We start from the raw sequence: 12,390 nt of genomic DNA, 5'->3' as shown, positions 1-12,390 counted from the left end.
GAACCTCATTTACTTTTAAGCAGTTTCCAGTATTTTGTTTAATCTTATTTTAATTGGTATGAGCAAATGGGATTATTATTTTTTTTTAGATTTTTTTCTTAACCATCCACTTTATTATTAACTTCTGTAGGACCGTGTCTACTCCTTTAATTCTCTGAGAGAAGAGGTTTATAGTTTTCAGAATATGTCTTACGGTCATGAAAGGCCAAATGTGTTTTCCATTTGTGTCAGAAAAATAATTCTGAAAAATGTAACATAATGTGGGAGCATTTTAAAACAAAACACTATACCAAATAGATCTAAGGGCATACAGACAAAGGTACTCGTATTTATAACTCACATTATGAATTTCAAGGTGAGCTTTTTTTAAAAATTCCCAGCAGTGGCGTGTATGCAAATTTGTCAGCCTTTTAATTGCATTCTGAAAGGTATCAAAGGTAATTCACTTTGAATAGTAATTATTGTTATACGAAATGTCTATTCCAGACGCAACAACAACAAAAAAAAGTAAACCATGGTTTTATTTTTAATTGAAATGAAGTCTTGAGTTTAAAAAATACACTTTACATACTGCCTCTGCCATCAAACAGCCCTGAATACTTTGCTAATTAGACCCAGTTAACCTATGCAAATGATTCTTTAATGAAAGAAAGGAGATTTTTTTCTGCATTTACATTAAAGCATAAATTGAGCTCTGAATAATTTTACATGACATTTGGTTTGGCTGATGAGTGCCAATATCTTTTCCCAGGTTTTCTGTCATTACTTGCCTTTCTGCTGCACTTAAACGGACAGCACTTTATTTATGTCTTTTATCCCTTTAAGGTGACCTTCCATACTGTCTATTAAACATGAATTGTTTCTTTGCCTTTCTTTTTTGTCCAGTGCAAAAAGATCTACTTAAAATTTCTCAAAACAGTAATTAAAAGAAAGAAAAACAACCTGAGTTCCAAATTTTGACAAGAGATATGTTATTTCGTTTAAAACAACTGACAAAAAGGTAGGATATTTTTAAGTATTGTTTCATCGTGAAATGGGTTCTTATTCATTCTTATTGTGAGTCCACTGATGTCTGAAGTGTCCAGTTATGAGGACTTCTTTTCCAGCAGCATGGCAGTGTTTAGGAGCTGTGAAGTGCCACAGCTATACCAGTGGAACTTGTTTAGTTTCATTCAAAATATGAAAGAAATTGCCAGACACTTATGTAATGTTTGTGCAGTACAACCTCTATGTTTGAGGAGCAAAATTTAGGGGCTGCAACAGATTCCTTTAGTCTCCAACCCATGGGTTTTCAAAATTAAGCATTTCAGGCAAGTATTTGGCTTCGTTCCTGTCACCTAGACTGAGCTTTGTAAAAATACAGTCATTAAGTACCTCCTTGTGTTATAAGCTTGTATGTAGACTGTAGTTTTAACTCTATATCCATAAATAACTTAACATCTTAGGTGTGCACAAGGTTCATTTGTGAAATGCTTAAGCCCTCTGAAAAACAGAGATGATCAGTTACTTGCCTCTGGTGTGAATACTGGTGTGGGTGGAACACTTTATCTTGGCTATAGTTTAAGCTGAGTTAATATTGCACACCTAAATCTGTGAATTCGCTGTGGAGGATGAATTGACCAATAAATGTGTTTGCTATTCACACAGACTTTATAAATTCAAACTAGGACAACGTCATCATTGTCAGCCGTGGTCTTTATTCCTAAATGTCTAGCTCACAATATAAAAAATACCGCTGGAGTAGGCAGAGCTTCCCAGCTCTTGGCAAAACAAGGGACAATTCTTCGACTTGTCAGGCTCCCGTAAGCTTGAAGTGACATCAGTGAGAGACATACCACCTCCTTCCATTTGCTTTGACTCTCCTGTGAGGCACTGTGGAAGCTTCAACGTGTTAAAGGAACTTATTGCAGGTATTGGGATATTGGAGCATTGCAGGTCCCCATTCTACCTGTCCAGTCCAGGAACTGTAGTCATAAACTTTGCGGTATTCCACATTGGGTGGTTTTGTAAGGAACAGGCTTTTCAGAATCTATATTTTGTTTCTTAAAAAATTCAGGGTCCTTGTACCTTGTAAGGTTGGGGCAGGATGGGTGATGGAAAGTTTATTCCCCCAGGCTCTTCCATGGAAGAAAGGCCAGGAGATGCTTCTGGTCAAAAGAGCTGCAGTGCTTTGAGGTCACAGAAAACATGTGCAAATTATGTGCTAGATGTATCCTAAAAGCCAATGTGGATATTCAAATTTTCACTCTCCACAGACACTGGATTACAGGATATAGGAGCACAATAAGCAAATACCAACGTGACCGCATCGGTAGAGCTCTGTTTGGGCTCTCCCTCAAGTCTGTTGGACCGTTGCCGGGGTGTCTGTAAAGAGTGTCTGGATATTTTATACTGGAGATTGTCGCTTTCCAAACGATCTGTGACACCACTTTACCAACTTGCCTGCTCGGGACGTGACCAGTTCTCTCACCCAGAAAAGTCTCACCCTGCAGTATGTCTGACTGTAGTTGAAGTCACATCACATCACACATCCAGAGATATAATTGCTCCTGCACTTAGTTTACTTTCTTGCAGCCCCTGAGGGTTAGCCGAGTGTTAACCTTTCGCTAATGCTCTCTCGGGCATTTCAACTTGCAAGCTCTAGCTGGAGTCCATGTATAATGTTACCTTATTGTTTTATTTGTTATTTTAATTATTCTGTCTCCATTTAAATACAGTGCTTTCTCTAGACATTTTCAAAAAGAAGTATCTAAAATAACTAACATCATATCAGTTGTTTGTATATTTGCCTGGTAACATCCCTGGCCAGTGATCTCCTTGTCAATGATCGACAACGTCAGAGACACACAGCAAGCGCTTGCAGTTTGAACTGTGCCCAGACTCAGGGTTAGACTTCGGTGGAGGATAGTATTGACTCGTTCTAAAAGTGCTTTCAGACGTGATCTATTCGGAAGAGCTCAGGGTTGCCACGCTGTTGCCCTGCCAGTTAGGAAAGGACAAGGACTTTTGTCCTTTTATCCACTTGATGAATGCTGCGCCTCGTAAACTTTCCTCTCTTGCGACGGGGAGTATTGATCTGTGCTGCTAATCTGGTGAGAATGTGGTCTCACTGTCTCCACAGCCAGCGGCAATCAATGGGAGTGAAAGGTCCCTTAAAAAAGCAACACCAGCAGACAAGGGTTTGCAGAGCGTAATTGAATCAAGCCAGGCTTTCAGTGATCCTGCATGAATATTTAAAAGCAGGTAGAAAATCAGAGACACCAGGGTCTGGAGCACCAGCACTGGGTCAGACTGATACCAGCGCATTGCCTCTTTCCTCTGGGGCTGGTTGACTGATGTTTGGATTTCAAAAACGTGCATTTTCAATCTGGCATTTGACCCAAAGTCACTTGTATTTACCCAGTCTGTCGCATTAGCGTGTTCCACTATCAAAATACAGCATTAAAAGCCTCATCTCTAGTGTGTCTTTTGGCCAGGGACAGCCAGTGGCACCCCCCCCCAGAAGAGACCATTAATCTCAGTGACACATTCTATTCAGAGTCACAGGGTCTATGATGGCTGAAACTATTTATCTGAGTGTCTGGCAGCTCAGCTTACTGTGAGTGAGAGGCCAGGGGTAGGAAGAAGGTGAATGGGTGGCAGAGGGTGGTAGATGGAGGGCACAGCTAACACAGTGGAAAGTTCCATTGTGATGCCAAATCGCATTTCCAGCCGAAACCCGCTGCTGCAGAGATTTACAGCTCTGGGTGAAAGTGTGACACGCCAAGGTCAAGTGATTAAAAGAAGATACCACTCCCCCCTCCTTCACCTGTGTGATGAAACCTGAATGAAGACACTGCCGCCGTTTTAAGGTCTTTGCATCCCTGGGTGTAAGAAGACGGACCTCCTAAATCCAGAGGCTCAGACCCGATTTGCAATTCCGCTTTTCATCTCTTAGTCAAGGCTTTTATTCCTAAATCTTATTACAATGCAAGCCTTTCTAGTACATCAAAACAAACAAAAAAAGAAGGTCCTGCTATGCTGTCAATAATCCACTCTCAGGAACAAAACAGCGGGCTTAGTGCAAGCCGTTCTTTAACATGTTCTGCTGTGTTCACATGGAGCTTATAAGGAAAGATTCAAGGAAAATCTTCTAGGATTCATAAATTTAGTCCCTTGTTTGTATGTATGTTTTGTGCCTTTGTCATGTTTCGATCACATTCCGGTTTTATTATATTATACAGTTTACTTTATTATTCATTTTTTGTGTATAGTAATATTCCCACTGATTTATCTCTAGGGTAATCATGTTCAAATCCTGATTTTCAAATGTGTTCAAATGTAGGGCAAGAAAGCTTAGATTTCATATCTTTAATTAGCAGTGTGAAGGTCACACAACCTCACTCATCTTCAGCACAGTGTTCTTTGCCATGCGGTGTGCAAAATGTTCCAGGAAATGAAAATAAAAAATTTCAAGGCTACTAGCTTCCTCTACTCCAAAATCAATCCAAGAAATGCAGAATCTGGGAGAGAAAACAGTCGTTGAATGCTTTTAGTTATGTTGTGCTTTCTGTACCTCTTTCAATGTTTTGAATTTTTAATTAAATTTTCATATTTCATATTACAAGAATTGGCTTCGGTTTCCTTTGTTGCTCAATTAAATACATACGTATTATATAGAAAGACAGATCTACAGTATAGAATTACTAAAGGAATTTTGCTGCTTTTAAAGAAATCAGTTGTCTATTATACTAATCTATGTGCTCCTATTGATTCTATAACCTATTTTTTTAGATGGTTGAATGGAAATGATTAACCGGGATGGCTGTCCCCAGGGACTCTGCAAGATATGAAATAGCTATGTTCCTGGATAATGTTTTGAGTGAGGGCATGGGTTTTAATTATTTAAAGCAATAACTATAGATTCATTGGAAAGTGTGGTGTCTATAAAACTCCAGAAGGTTATTGCTACAAAAAACACGGAACACCCCTGCAAGTCAGGAGACCTCCTGGGACTGAGCTGTGCTTTGGGTCGGCCAGGCATTTGAAATTGTTGCTCCTTGACGTGTGTAGCTGGATTTCAGTCATGGTTAATAGTCAAGAAGAGGAACAGGCAGGTCCCTGCATTGGAAACCTATGCTGAGTTTGTCTTGTCGTAGTTGTCACCTCTGCAGTCTCTGTCTACTGTATGAGCTGTTGTTAATTGTTGCCACGTATTTCCTGTGCTAACAAGAATGAACAGAGTGTTTCCCTTGGCTTGTGTTTACAATCGGATGCCCTGTGGTGTGCAGTCATAAACTCCATAGGTTTATTCCCAAATTGAATGTGCCCTTCTTACTATTTACACCAGGGATTCCCAGTTCTTGTCTTCTGGGTTTGGAATCCTGCAACTTTTCTATGTGTTTGTTTGAATCTTCAACAGCTTAAAGCCATTGACAAAGACTAAATCAGTCTAGTTAAGCCTTAATTGGATCAATTCAGAACTTCCAGCTGAAGAGCGGTTTGTAACTTAAGGAGACAGCCTGCTTTGTTGGCTGTGCTTCTCTTTCAAAAACGCATCAACACCAGGAAAGAGAGAAGAGCCACATGCCTCTGATCCTATTCATCCAGCTGCCCTGATTGAAAATTAAGTCATTACAAGGCACATTTCCTTTTGAAAGTTTAAATTAAAAGGTAGTTTTATTCATTTTAAGCCAAGGCTCCATCGTGTAAAACAGGACCGTTTTTTACCTGTCTGAACAAAAAAAAAAACAGCTTTACAGCTAACAGTTTAGTGATACTTCTTGCACATTCTTCTTGTCTGCTTTGTCAAGTTTTTCAGCAAAGTTGTCCTTTCTTTTGGTTTTTGCTTTGCTCAGCTTTAAAGTTGCAAATCACTGACATGACGCGGTATGTGTAGTGACTGCAAAGTTGTTCTTTTCTGTTTACATGAAATAGAACTTTGCATTTTAGTTGCGATGGTGAGAAATGGGGCGTACTTACACTGAAAAATGGCTAATTGAAAGAGATTAGTTTCAGCCACTGCAGCATGTCACATCCACTTAGTCATTCAATGACATAATGTAGACACAATTAGCTTCCACTGCGTCATCTAGGCACAGTACAAAATTATAAACTGCTGCATAAAGCACATTAAAACAAACATGTTTTATCCCTTCCAGTAAAATATGTCAGTATACTTTGGGCTTTAGATGAAGAAAAAACCGGTAGCCAGTCTGGTAGTTACTAAGTGCTCTATTATGTCATTAGACCCTGAACTGTGTATCAGTCACAAAGGCAGCAGTGCTATGAAATACCAATATTCTGCAAAATCCCTGTAATGTAGAGTCTTGTAGTCATTGCTCCCAATCTTCACGAGCCAAGTGCCTGAAAGCACAACCCTTGGAAGGCACCTGCATTAAATTTGTTGACACAAAACCTAAACTATTTAACTCTGGCTCTCTGTTAAAACCAAACGCACATAACACATTTTCTAATTGGCACCGTCAGCACAAACTGTCTTCTAAACTGGACTTTTTGCCTTAATGAAATGCTACCAGAGTCTAATCTTTTTAATGCTCTTCTGCTGTATGTCTGAGTCAGGAGGCGGTCTACCCCTTGCCGTGTGACTGTGGGGTTTTTTTAAAGAGCATGGTATTGCGGCAGGAGTTCGTGGGCAGGATAGGCCGCCACCTGGATGGGTTCCCTCCTGCTCGGAGGAGGAAGTGGTCTGAGGGCCGAGCTGGGAACACTGTCTCCCCTGACCCCTGCTGCAGCAGAACTTCATTGAAAGCCGGTAAACTGAACTGCATCTGGACATCCAATGGCCCCTGTAACAGGTTAGTGCACTGCACTTGACCAGGATTCGGTTCAGACAGCCAAGCCTTGCCGTCATTACCAGGCAGAATTCACCAGATACAGTTTGTTTTGTTGATTTTGTTACTTTTGTTGATTGTGTTAGTTCACCTCTCCCTTTTGCTGTTGGACCTCTGTCTGACGGTCATTTTGTGGTAAAAGTTTGACCATCGTATTGGTTTGGCTCTTTGGGGAATCAGCGCTTTCCCCAGACACTCCTGTTTTAAATCAGGACTTCTTTTTTTCTTTTTGTCCAAAGTTAATGCTGGTGTCAAGACAATTTGCATGGTCCCTCACCTTGTATCTCTCGCTGTCTCTCTCTCTCTCTCGCTCTTTCTTTCTCCTTGTGTGTGCATCCTTCTCTATATTGACAAGGTCACCCCTAGAAACCATATCTTATATCTCAGCAGGCCTACTATGTGTTAAATAAATCATTAAACAGACGTATCTTTCTTGAGCCATATCCACAGACAGATAGATGGATGGATATGTTTAAAACAAAAGGATCAGTTTCTATTTTTATTACCCCGGGCTGGTAGACTTGACTACTGTTTCCGCACACATGAGCAAAGACACAGGTGATCAAGTGAGAAAACAGTTTCTACAGCAGAATGGTAGGGGAAATGAGAATTTTAGCCTTTTTCATGAGAATTCATTTTTCACTTTTCTCAATTTACAAAGAAAAATCAAATAGTGATGATGTATCTAGATGTCAAAGAGTGCATTTAAAAGCCTGCCTGCTGAGGTTTTGCCTTAATTACTTAATACCCTAGGGTGCATAAATGTTTTCTCAGATTTTTTTTTCTGTAGATGTCTGCTGCTTCTTATGCTGTAAAAACCTGTTGGCGCAAAAGCATCTACTAACGTTTTCAGCATGTTAAAATCTTAGTCTAATCTAAAGGCATTTTGTGCTTTTAGTAAAGCATGGAGTTTTAACCAAGGGAGAGGTAGAGGGAGGGTGTTGAAGAGAGGCAGGTCGAGGTTGACACAGACTAATGCACACTGATACAAATGAAGAAAAATAAGGAGGTCTTAGAAGGTCTCTCCTCTGACAATTGGGGGGACGCATTGAGAGACCGGAATAGGCAGAATTTCTCTTCTTCCTCTCCGCTGTCCGTTGCTCATACGAGTTTAGGGCAGTGTTTGTCAGTGGGGCTTATTAAATTCATTCTTTTTTCCCTATTCAATTCCCTGTTAATTGAACATCACAACTAACGTTCTGCGTTGTTTCCCTGGCAGAGGGGTGAGTCAGGGGCTGGAGAAAGGATTCTTGGGTCTGCCTCATCTCCTCACGTGTTCCAACCATGGAAGCATTTGCACTGCGAGAGATTGGAAACTGGAACATGGCACATTTTTATCACAGTCAATGACATTGTTAACACCAGCCAGGGCCAGGGAACTCCACCATTCCTATAAGCTGACATGTCAGTATTCGGAGTTATACAGAAATGCATGGGCTTTAATAGTGGGTTTCAGGTTCAGGAGTCCCACAACAAAGCAAAATCTCCGCCCTGCTGCACAAGTGGAAATCTAAATCAGAATGTCATACCAGAAAACGCTGGGACATGGCTTCTGATACTTTGTATACCGTACACAAACCCAATCATTACTTGCTTTGTTGTTGTCTTTGTGCAGCATGGCCGTTGGTGCCAAAGCAAGGTATTGATGGAGAGTCTTTTGTCTTGGAGGCTCTGGCTAGGTTTTTCAATGTTGAAATTGACTGTAAATATTGTAATGTCATCAGAGCATAAAGTAAAGAGGATTATGGATTGCTTTCTCTCTGTGATCTCTGGAGGAATGACCTTTCGTGATACCACAGCGTGCGCTGTTTGACTGGTCGCCTGTGCCCCACACCGACATTAGGGTTTGTGAAGTGAGGAATACAGAAAGACAAAGCTGAGCCCTGCCACTCAGTTTTCTCTCGTCTCTTAAAATCCCCTGCGAAACAAAAAATGCAAGAACTGTCGTTTGAGGAATACAGAATGCCCTTTTTATCAAAAGAAGCAATTGTAAACATCCATTTGTGTTCGGTAATAGAAAAGATTACACAATGCATTATGTAAATCAATAAACACTGCTGTCCCTTTTAATCTTTAAAGTAACATTGTTCAATCAAATACATTTATTCTACCAGATTTCCAGCCCTTCATTATGACTTTATACACTTTAAAATACCCTGATCACCCTTTGCAGTTAAAAACAGGCAACAAAAACATTTTCTTTCCACCTTTTTTAATACACTGACTCAGATTAACGATGGCCTTTTAATAACCAGGCATGCCATCAACTGTCAGCTGTGATTGGCTGGAGCTTTTAAGCAGCCCCCTGACACATCCGACAGGAACATAAACCCACTTCCCCCTCTCACCACAAAAAACAGCAGAATGAAAGAAAAATCTGCACTCAATAAGGGACCACAAAAATAACAATTAGACTGGCTCAAGTTCCCTTGTCTTCTGGAGAGCAAGCGATTTTCAGACGCACATTTAATAATCATCATTTGGCAGCATCCAAATAGAAACAAAGGCTACAACTGAAAAGTTATTCTCACTGAAGCTAGACGAGGGAATGCTTATGTCTGCTTTTTTTCCCTTTTCTCTTTTTTCTGTTCTTTGGGGTTCATGGGTAATTAGTGTGTCCGTTAAAGCAGCAATGTGCATTTCTTTTAATGCAGCCATCAGCTCTCGGGACATGAACAGATAAGGACAGCGGAACACCTGTGTGAGTGAGGTGATCCTATGGAAGCCGTACTGCCTTGAGCCCAGTAGGAAGTGGACAGTAGTGTCAAAGCCGAGCCTCCCCTGGGCTGGGCCTTCACAGTTAGAGGAGACAGCTAGGAGAGTGTGTGGCTGGTGTGAGGACCGGGCTCCCAGTCACTGCCAGTTTAATTAGAATGGATGATTCCTGGCTGGCCTCTGTTCCCACACTCACCGGGAGAATACTAATTTCTTTCAGCACGGGAAACAAGCCCACGGGTCATGAAGTACACCTCTGAAGTTCTGTTGTCTAAGGCTTCTCTCGAGTCTCTTGCCCAGAGGAGTGACCTAGGGTTCTTGTCACATCCCATCAAAAACAAAACAGTGGAGAAAAAGGTGCGGCTCAATTTAGACAAGCCCCAAATGTGTGTAAAAGGCAAATAATGATTGTTTCACATAACACACCGTTCTGGAATCAGAGAGTCATGTTTCGGGCCTTCGCTGCCTGAGTTTATTTCCGTCAGGCCCTAAAATCTGCAGTGGAGATTCTTCATTTCCTTCCTTCCGCGCTGCGGTTTTGCGCTGATCCCAGTCTAACGCGGTCTGTTCGCTCACCTTGTGTGTGTGTGAGTGAGTGAGTGAGTGTGTGTTTCTATCAATAGGTGTGCCCTTCAGATGTGAAGCAGCGGGTGGACAGGCCCTGACTGTGGCAGGCAGGCTGGGTCTTGACAGTGGAGGCACCTGCAGCCGACAGCCAGGACCCCCCCCCAGCCCTGCCACACATACACACTCTGCCCACTCCACATGCTCACAGCCTCTTCCTGGGTATTAATGGGGCCAGGTCAGATACACATGCCACTGAGGAAGTCAGTGCATTGACAAGCAGGGCTGTCTTCTCTTCCTTTTTTTTTCCTTGCCTTCCTCTGTTATATACTGACACACTTAATTATCACTCTTCTGCACATCACCCGTACCCAGGGTGTGGAATGCCCATCTGTAACACCTCACTTCTCTCTTCCAGAAGGCTCCCTTTCTGTTCTCCTTCATCTGCCACATCAAAAGATCTCATTACCAGCTGTCATATCAAGCCAGCACTGCATCTCCACTGTTCTGGGTCCTACTTTAAACAGCACTGTATCACGTTAATAATAGGAAATGTCTTACACACACGCATTCAAAAGACAATGCAGCAAAGCTGGGGGCACCAAGAGGCCGTGACATAGCATTTTACTTCGTTGCACCACTCTGTGAAATCTGAAAATGTATTTATTTTTTATTTCTTTCGTAGTTTGAATTCCACCCTTGACATTCTTTGATGTGGACCCATGGGGATGCTAATCACATCTTGAAAGGATCAATTAAAAAGCTTTTGAAAGTGAGTGAGAAAATGTCCGGTTCTTCCAGTTCCTAGAGACTGTGCCTTGACAGAACTTTCCCTTTTTCCTAATATATGGGACGACCAATTTGCCAGACCCAGAAAAAGCAATCTATATCGCAAGGCCAAGGACCTCTCTGCAATTGAACCAGACACAGCCAAGGGGTAATTAAAGTGAGTGGGTTTTAGTCTCTCGGCCTCCCGGCCCACTAATTTACTTAATTTATTTACTTTACGCAGAACAACCTGAGTCCACTTCCGGACAGCACTGGTTACAGTGCCAAAACCACTAAATTAAAGGCCGGTGCTTAAAATACACAATAAATAATCTGAATCGTAGATTGCATAAAAGGGGGGAAAAAGAAGAGCAAATGAATTATCTATCTCTTAACAGAAGCTCTCTCTTCGCAAAGACTTTGGTGGCACAATGGGAAAGTAATCGATCAACACGCAAGGTACGAGAGTCACAGCAACTTGTGGAATTTCTATGCATCATGCAGGAATAATGTCAGCTCTGACTATTGACAGCACGAGTATTCTTTTGTTATGTTTTCTTTCAGGTAGTAATTAAGTTAGGTCACAGCTCCCTTTAATTTGGTTTAGGATTAATTTTATAGATAAATAGATAAGACTTTATTGATCCCGAGGGAAATTGATGAGTTATCAGTTGATTTCATGCTGTTTTCAGCAAAACAGCCTCCGTGACCACCTGGTTTTTGCTGCTCAAGCATGTTTTTGACTTCAGATGTCAGCATGTCCCCTTGAAAGTGGCACTCAAGATTGCCATGCCCCGGATTAGCTGTGGAACTATTTCGATGCGGTGTCTTGTCAAAACTGGGTCTGCATCTCATCTTTGTCCCTCTTGCCCGCAGTAGCAAGCGCTGCCTGCTCCTGTGGTATGTAGGTTACGAAAGACACAGTGATATCTTAAAAGGACATCTGTCCTTTCCTATTGATGGGCCAGTGCGGATCTTTTTATTGCCAAAGCTCGGTTGTGTTACTGAAGTTGAGCCTTCCTGTTTACAAGAGATGTAAAGTGACACCTTGCTTTGCTTTCGAAACTGTGTTGTGCTGTTACTTTTCGCCTCAGAAAACTGAGCATGGCTCTGAGGGAGGAAGAAAAACTGACAGCGAGGGTTTTCTTGTATAATGTCCTTGATGGCCTATGGAACAGTAGCTGTTCACAATAATGCTGTGTTGCTTTCTTAAGTATAGTAACCACTTCTAAGCCAAATCTCCATTTTTTTGTATCAGTTCAAGCCTCCAGAAACAGTGCTGTGGGATAACCTAAAAGTAATGATTTTTTTTGCCATGTGAAAACCTTTCTTGATGAGCTTGAATCAGTTAAAATCTTGATTGGTCTGGAAATAATAGTATGTCCCATGTTACTATATTCTGATGTATGCTGGCCTTGATGCTTACTTACATTTTTACCTTATCAGCCTCTGTGTAGTAAACTAGTGTGGCCAAGTCAAAGCCTATATCCTACCTGATGGCCAGGTTCTG

Source organism: Lepisosteus platostomus, chromosome 24, assembly GCF_059453375.1.
Source record: "Lepisosteus platostomus isolate fLepPlt1 chromosome 24, fLepPlt1.hap1, whole genome shotgun sequence".
Lineage (NCBI taxonomy): Eukaryota > Metazoa > Chordata > Actinopteri > Semionotiformes > Lepisosteidae > Lepisosteus > Lepisosteus platostomus.
Note: the sequence above shows the minus strand (reverse complement) of the source record.